The sequence below is a fragment of the Calypte anna genome, chromosome 2 (assembly GCF_003957555.1).
Source record: "Calypte anna isolate BGI_N300 chromosome 2, bCalAnn1_v1.p, whole genome shotgun sequence".
Lineage (NCBI taxonomy): Eukaryota > Metazoa > Chordata > Aves > Apodiformes > Trochilidae > Calypte > Calypte anna.
The window spans coordinates 40,330,832-40,338,939 of NC_044245.1; positions in this window are offsets into that span (position 1 = coordinate 40,330,832).

The following is an 8,108-nucleotide window of genomic DNA, read 5'->3' on the forward strand; positions in this document are numbered from 1 at the left end:
AATTTCTTTCCAGACTGATGTTTTATATTTTTCACATGTTTTTAAGCCACTGTAATTGGACACTGAAAATGTTGTGTTTAACATTTTAAATGCTCAAAGACATCTCTCCATCCAACAAAGGAATGGACTTATGAATCTCCTGGAACTATGACTGTACTTTATATATCACCACTGATTAGGAAGCATGAGGCTTTATCACATCAGGCATATTCCTAGCAGCACTGGGTCATTGCACTCAAGGGGTTAACTGATGGCATTAAATGTATTTATCTGGGGGTAAAGAGGTTCAAGGCTGGAAAATACTTCCCCTCGTATTACCATTTGGTCAATTAGCAACCTTTAGGCCAGAGCTATGTATTCAGATTCTCTTGTTAGCCTGTCAGGACTCCTTACTCATTTACCAGTAACAGAGTCCTGTGACTAAAACCTTTTTTGGCCAGGGCAGCTGAAAGACCAGCTTCTGATTCCTCACAGAAACTCTCCTATAGGCAATAAAACAGCAGTTATATCACAACTGCTCAAATGGCAAATGTGAAGTGACTGCTCGAGTATAAGATGCTGCCTGAAAAAAAGAGAGGAGATGGGGTAGCTCATTTGACAGAGCTGTTCACACTTTTTCTGCACAGCTGAGAGACATTAGCTTGATTTCCCAAGATTGGTGTGTTTTCCAGCACGGCGAGTTAGAAAACCCAGCAGCCTCAGAGATAAACTGGGTCTGATCATACATGTTTCAAAGCTCAGGCACCAAAAGCTACTAAAAAGACCCCAAAAAAACAACAAACCCCAAACCTTAGAGAAAGCTGAATATTTTTCCAAGGTCAATAGTTCAAATAAAGTAAACAGAAACAGAAAATGGCTTTAGTGAATTGTCTGTAGATCATCTATCTTTCCCTTAATGGTATCCTATATAGATCAGAATTCTGTACTTTCTTTTGCAAATACTTGGTCAAAATTTACCTCATTTTATCAAAAAAATCCAAGTTGTTTAAGTTTACACAGGCTGGAAACAATTGATAACAGTTCTCCAATTCAGTGGATTTGGAAACTAAGGCAAAACAGGACACAGTTGGTGTGTTTAGTTTTGACTGATGTCTGAAGTTCAGCACCTTTATTTTATACTGATTTACTCAGTCTGGCAGACTTGTAGTCAAGACTGCTGGTTACCCACCAGCTTTCATTTACCTTGCCCACACTAATCATTACTTATAAAACATCAGATACATTTTGGATGCCTGAATATGGACTGGGATTTATTTTTTTTTTAACTTGCAGAAAAAACACGTTTTACCAATGTCATTCTAGCACAGCCATTGATAATCAATATTCCCATAAAAAAAAAAAAAGTATGGAAAACTTTTTTTTAAGTTTCACAATTATTTTAAAGTGTGCATTGTGTTACAGTGCAGGTATTTGTTCTATTGTATCGATTCACTGTAAATCAACCTCCAGTAAAATAAGAGGAACCATCAGAAGCTACCTGTCTAGAAAAGATGGAAATCCACTGACTTTGACAGTTTGATTTTGGGATGTGAAAATCTGTGGGATGATTTTTATTCAGTATTCCTGGTAAGCCTCTTCTTATAACTCATGATGTACACCTGGTATGTACTGCTAGTCAATTAATTTAGAGTTTCAGTTTTTTTCAAGCTCTTATCTCTTTGAACTGAAACTTATAAAGTAGCAGTTCAATATGAAGGAAAGGCAAAGTGGTTGAAGTTGAAAAGACTTTCCAGAAATATTTTGAGTTGTTGGCTGTTTATCTGATTGGTCACTTCTAGTTCTGTGTAGGCTGGCAGTCCCTTGATCCAATCTTTGTTAAGATATACCATTGTCTATATGTGGAGGTGGAAGGCTTGTGGTTTATGTTTTGTTCTTTCCTTTAAAGACATCTTTAGGCCTGGCTGCTGTAGAAATATGTCAGAGGCCAGAGGATATTCTGAAATTATCTATGGGAGCCTAAGTGTGTTTCATTTGGTTAGAATTCTACTTTAACAAGAGACTCATGAAGTGTTACAGCACCTTTACCTTCCTTGTCAGATCAACTCTATGTATGGACTACAGAGGTATTTTGAAATTCTCTGGATGAGTAAAGGCTCTGATTTCATATATAACATAACCTGAATCCAAAATTATATTACATGTGAGCTTCCTATTTTTGCAATCATTTTTCTTCTGAGCAACAACAAAAAGACTGAATCTTTCAACATAAATGCAAAATCCATTAAACTACCTAACATCTGCAAGGAGATCTCTGTAAAGAATACACATCACCACAGACTGGTTGTACACAAAGATATTCAACTGAGAACAGAAAGCAGATTTGCAAAAATTTTTTAAATCCAAGCTTAACTTCCAGCCCCATGGAAATGAACAATTGTGGGACACAGATTTAATCATTAGAGCTTCGTTATTATAAATTATTACTCTTATATGAATAAAAATAGAGCAGTATAAACAAAAAAAATATTTTTACCTCCTCTGGGTAGTATATTCTAGTTAATGGATTGGTTTGTTTGGGGTTTTTTTCAGGATTGCCATAAATCACAATTTTGTAATAATATTTAGAGAGGAGCTTGTAATCTTATTTATGGCAGAACAGAAGAATGGAGAAAGCAGAAATGAAAGGAAAACTCTTGAAACAGAAATAGTTACCACCTAAGCAGTACCTTCTAATTTGCAGCCACACCTATCTCCATTCACCCTGCATTTGAAGGAAGCTGCTTCCAGTTTTATGTTACTTTAGCAATAATTAATGCCATCACATTTTCTAACTTCAAAACTTGGTTTTAAACTATTAGGCCTACTTTTCCTTTGTTATAGTGACAAAACAGAAATTATGCAAGAAAAAAAATCAGGTTAATAACAGACGGAGGTAGATCACAGATTTATTCATCAACATAAATAAAGAAAAATAAAGAGAGTATGTAGGTTTAATCTCTCTCCTCACTATAAAGTAAAACACAAAGCAACCAACAGAAAATCTTTTTTTCCTAACTTCAAAAAATGGGGATAGCAATAGACAAAAAAAAAGACACCATATTTTTTAGAAAATCATTTCCCTTTTTTCTGCTGAGAAACACTCAATTGAAAATCCTCAGTATATTTGTACAATAATTCATTTCTTTCATCAAAATGCCAAGGTTGGTTCATTCTAATCCAAGGTGTCTCACCGTTTTATGCACATTTTTTTTAATCTGCATTAAACACAATCAATTGATCCCTGATTGGTTTTTGTCTTTAAAAACGTGACACTTTAGTTCACTTAACATACATTATCCATTGTGTTCTACATTAGTTTACAAGAAGGACTTATTTTTGAGGCAGATTTACCACATAAGTCTTCACTGACAACTCCTCCAAACTTTTTCAGAAGAAAACAGAAGCTCATTAAATGTAAAAAATTGGATACCTTACTGGAATGTTTTAAAGCACAGACATGCAAGATATGCAACAAACAGAAGAGTCTACATGAGACCCATACTTTGGTACATTTCAGGTACTTGTTTAAAATCAGTGTTTGTCATGGGGAGAAATTCTGTGGTGAACGTTGAGACAAAAATCAAAATAACAGCGGTGATCACAGCTGGAAGTAAGTTTGAAAAAGGAACAGCAATGAAAAATCCACTCTCTAGATCGATACAACTGATAATGTAGACCTATACTTTTTTCATATTGACTGAAAGCTTGGAGTATGCTGACCTAGGTCTGAACCCACTGCCATGCCATCTATATGTATTATGTGCTCTGAAAAATAATTGGTTGATGGACTTGCGCATGGAGGCGTGAAAAACTTTGTAATGCTCAGTCACAGCAGGATAAGACCAGAAGAAGACATTAACAGGGACTGGAGAGGAAGATAACATAGTAACAAGAGTGAAGTAAAGCATGTCCTTGTAGACATAAAGGACTAGGAAGCTTAAGTAAGCAAGAGTCATTTTTCCTTTTTTCACTGTCAAGAAAAAATGCTCACAGATATTTTCCTAGCTTTTGTAAAAGCCAGGCTCTATTTTTTTATTTATTACATGTAATAGAGAACACATTAATAGAGAGAGATGAATGGTGTATAAATGTCATAAGTGAGGTGAATTTTCCTTCCATATTTTATTCAAATTGTCTTTCATTTTATATTGGATAAAGATGGGAGAGAGATTTTTCCTGTTATTTTAAAGAATCAAAACCATGTTTTACCATGATTTCCACTTAATAGATTTACTAAAGTCCGTTTGCTGTCTGTTAATTTCAGTGTATGCCCAAAATACCTCAATAAGTATCCTTTTGTTTTGATTTTTTAGCTATTGCATACTTTCTTGCTCTTGCTGGTACTTCCTCCATTTCCACAGTTCCCCTCACTCAACTGGGGCATCCAGTTAAGGACAAAGTGGAATACATCCAAACTTAATCCATTTTTAGAGAAATACTTTATGAATATTTGTTTCACAAAGATACCACTATCTGTACAGGCACACAATTCCTGACTTATATTCTTGTATTCTGTAGAAGCTTGTCAGACAATTGTCAGACAAGCTACAGACAGTTTTGCCTGTAATTAAGCAAGCTAACATGAACTTTTTTGCATAGCATTTTTCTGAACAACATCTTCAGCCAGCCTGGTGACTTCTCCAGCCTGCTGGACCATGATCTGTTCTCCAATTGCTATAATAATACTATAAACCAGACTTGACATAAACATTTTTCCACCATGAGGACAGTAAGACATTGGAATGGTCTCCCAGGGGAAGCAAGAGGAAGATTCTCTCACTTTGGAAAGCTTTGAGTCCCAGCTTGAGAGGGTGCAGAGCCATCTTGTGTAAACCATAGTGTTAGAAAGGTTGTACCAGCTGATCCTTGAGGTCCCTTGCAGCCTGACATTCTATGATTCTATGATAACCAACACACAACACTTCAGTTTGTCTTCTAAAAAACAAAGTATAGAAGGTGAATCAAACAGAGCCTCTACCCCTCATTCTGGTTTGCCATTGAGTATCTGAAGTTGGGGCATTCATTTGCTGACACAAAAAGTATTAATATGAAAGAGGGCCTAATGCACCCAGACAAAGATGATGATAGACAACAATTTTCCGCTTGGCTCAGTGAAGCTTTCAACAATACAGGAAATCTGTACAGAATATGCAGATTTTTGAGCACTTGTTCATTTCACTACTTCTTGAGGAGCTACATCATAAAACTCATGTCTGCCTTTTGAAGTTGAGTATATACTTTTGAGTTTCCTAATATAACCTTTTTGAAAGAAAGCCATTTAAATGAATACACTACTGCCTCTATGGAGCCTGAGAACAAAACCAACAGACATCATTTATCCGCACACTGCTTAACACACTGATGGAAGGCACATGGATACAAGGGTAAAAACCACGGAGAACAGAATACTTCAGTATGGATATAATTGAGTGGAAGTGCATTAGCATTGCAGAAGGTAAGAACAGAGAAACCTCTGTAAAGGTTAGCTGAGTGTAAAGTACTATCAGTCACTGAAATTAAAAGCACTTCTAGTTCCTGTTAAGCATGTGGTCTCAGTTCTGACTCTTCATAAATACCACAGTACAGTACACACTACTTTTGCAAAACAGATGTGAAGTACTTTATAAAATGTTGAAATAGTTAAAATCTGCAGCAAACACAATTAAAAAAATAATTTAAAAGTAAATGAGAACTATGAGCTACAAGATGCTACAAAATCTAAAAAAACTAAACCAATAAAGATGAAATTTATTAGTGCTTTGGTACAAATTTCAAAGCCTTCCATAAGAAGAGTGAATATGGAAGCTCTGGCAGTACTGAATATGGACAGCATAAACCAGAGAAATCCCGACAGAGGCAGCAGTGGAAAGAAAAAACTGAAAGGTAAGCAGAAGGACACTGATGTTCTAGTTGATGAGCACAGTTTGCACACACTTTAGGAACAGCTATTCCCATCTTAAATTTTTGGTTGCTTTTTATTTCACATTTTTTTTTAAACAGAAATGTTAATTCTATGGAGCATCATACATAGCTAACTGATTCAACTTTGAGATGGGCTTCAGAACTGCAAAATCCTTAGCAATGCATATCAGCACAGATGAGGAGGTTTCCTCAGCTGTAGGACACATTCTCTTCCCCTGTTCATCAATGAGCCCTAAGACTTTGAGGAATTCCCATCCAAATCACCCTACACCAACAGAGACAAAGGAGACCATAGCAAGATAAAAGAGGAAGGCTGTTTCAATACTTGTGAAGCTCTCACTTCAGGAAGAGGGAGGCAGGAAACCAAGCAGCTGGGGTAGAAGGAATGTGAAAAGACTTCCCACTGGCTCACCCATTTCCAGTTTGCAAGATGGTTTTTTGTTGTGGATTGTTTGTTAGAGCTTTTTGTTTGGTTGGTTTGTTGGTTTTTAAACACAAATTCTGCTGGGAGCCATTTCAACAGCTTGTCTTTGTGAGAAAGAGAGCTTCTTTTTCTATGACCGCAAAAGATATAAAAAAGACAACCAACATACTGTAAAATATAGCATTACTAAATTAAAATAATAACTGATCCCCAGAAAGTTGGAGATTCTTCCTTCCTCTGTGTAAGGAAGAAATTAATTTTGAATTTTGCAGCTTAGTACACTACTGGAGAAAGATATTATTCCAAACAATGGGGAAAAATTAAATATTTACATGCAGCATAGAAATCTCCAAAAAGTTATTTCCTTGTTTTGTTGAACAACAAGAAGGTTGCTAAGCTTTTTTTCTGTTTGAAATGTATTTCACTAGTCCTATCATAATTTTGATTTGCTGAATAGGTTAAGGGAAGTTACATTATTTACTGTTTCCATTTGCAGTGATGCTACAAAGGAAATTACATTTCTTTTCAAAAAACTACTTCAGTAATGTTATTTTCAAAGAAATGTGGTACTGCTACCTAAAATCACTGTCCAGACCTTTAATTTCACAATATCAAATGTAGCTTTCCAAACCAGCAAATACATCTGGGCTACCAGTATCTATGTAATTTGATATGCTGACACATTTTTATTTTCTGTCTCAGTAATGTCTCATTTCACTAACTCATTGCCATAGGCTACAAACAACTCTTACTCCCTGAAATGTCATACATAATTAATACATGGTGAATTTTAAAAGAGAAAGTTCTGTAGACCCATTGAACAGGACATTTCTTCCATTTTCTGCCTTACAATATTGTATAAGGTTGATGAAAATAATTTATTTTCAAAGTAGCCAACTTTGGATGGTCAGTGAAAAACTTCTATGCCAAGACAAGGGTATTCTCAAACCTTTGGCTGTATCAACATAACCATAAAAGTCCAGACAAATATGATGGTATAATTTACATGGTGATACACTGACTGCAAGTGCAACTTACCTAGTATATAAATGTACCTATACTTCTGGCCCTATTATGTTTGTAAATGTGTCCACTAAGCAATTTTTTAAAATCTAGTCTATATATTTTGTAAATACTTTTAGTATCTGTAGACAAATCCAACACTATATGCTTGAAAGATACTTCTTCAATATGCAATGCTATACCTAGGATCTATGCCTTCTGGAGTCTTCAAGACAAATGCCATTTAGAAAACACTTTCTCTTCCTCTTGTATCTGCTTCACTTGCTGCAAATGCTATATAGCTATCCATATGATAACTTTGGTCCAAAGCATGTGTACAAGCATAGAGTTTGCTTCCAGAAATGATATTTACTCACACAATTACATGCAGATTTAGAGCACAGTCAGTTAAAAAAGTAAAGCAGTCCTACCTCTGAATGCCTAATCCCATCCATTTTTGTTTCACAAGCAGAGAGACTCAGCCACAATGATACCTAACACCTTGTAGTACCATTGGAAAGATAACAGTAAGGCCTCTTTATTTTTCTTTGCCACCCTGTTTATCTTTGTTCCTTCATTTCTTTGCCTTCCTATTATTTCCTAGTATTTATATATGTCCTTAAACTCAAACTAAAATGTGAAACTTGGGAGTAAAAATTCTGCTGACATTAGATAAGGATAATAGTCAAACCTGCAGATGTCTCAGCAGACAGATGCTAATAATATTATATAGGCTACACAATTTAGATCATTTTAGTAGGAAAAAAATGGACAGAAACAG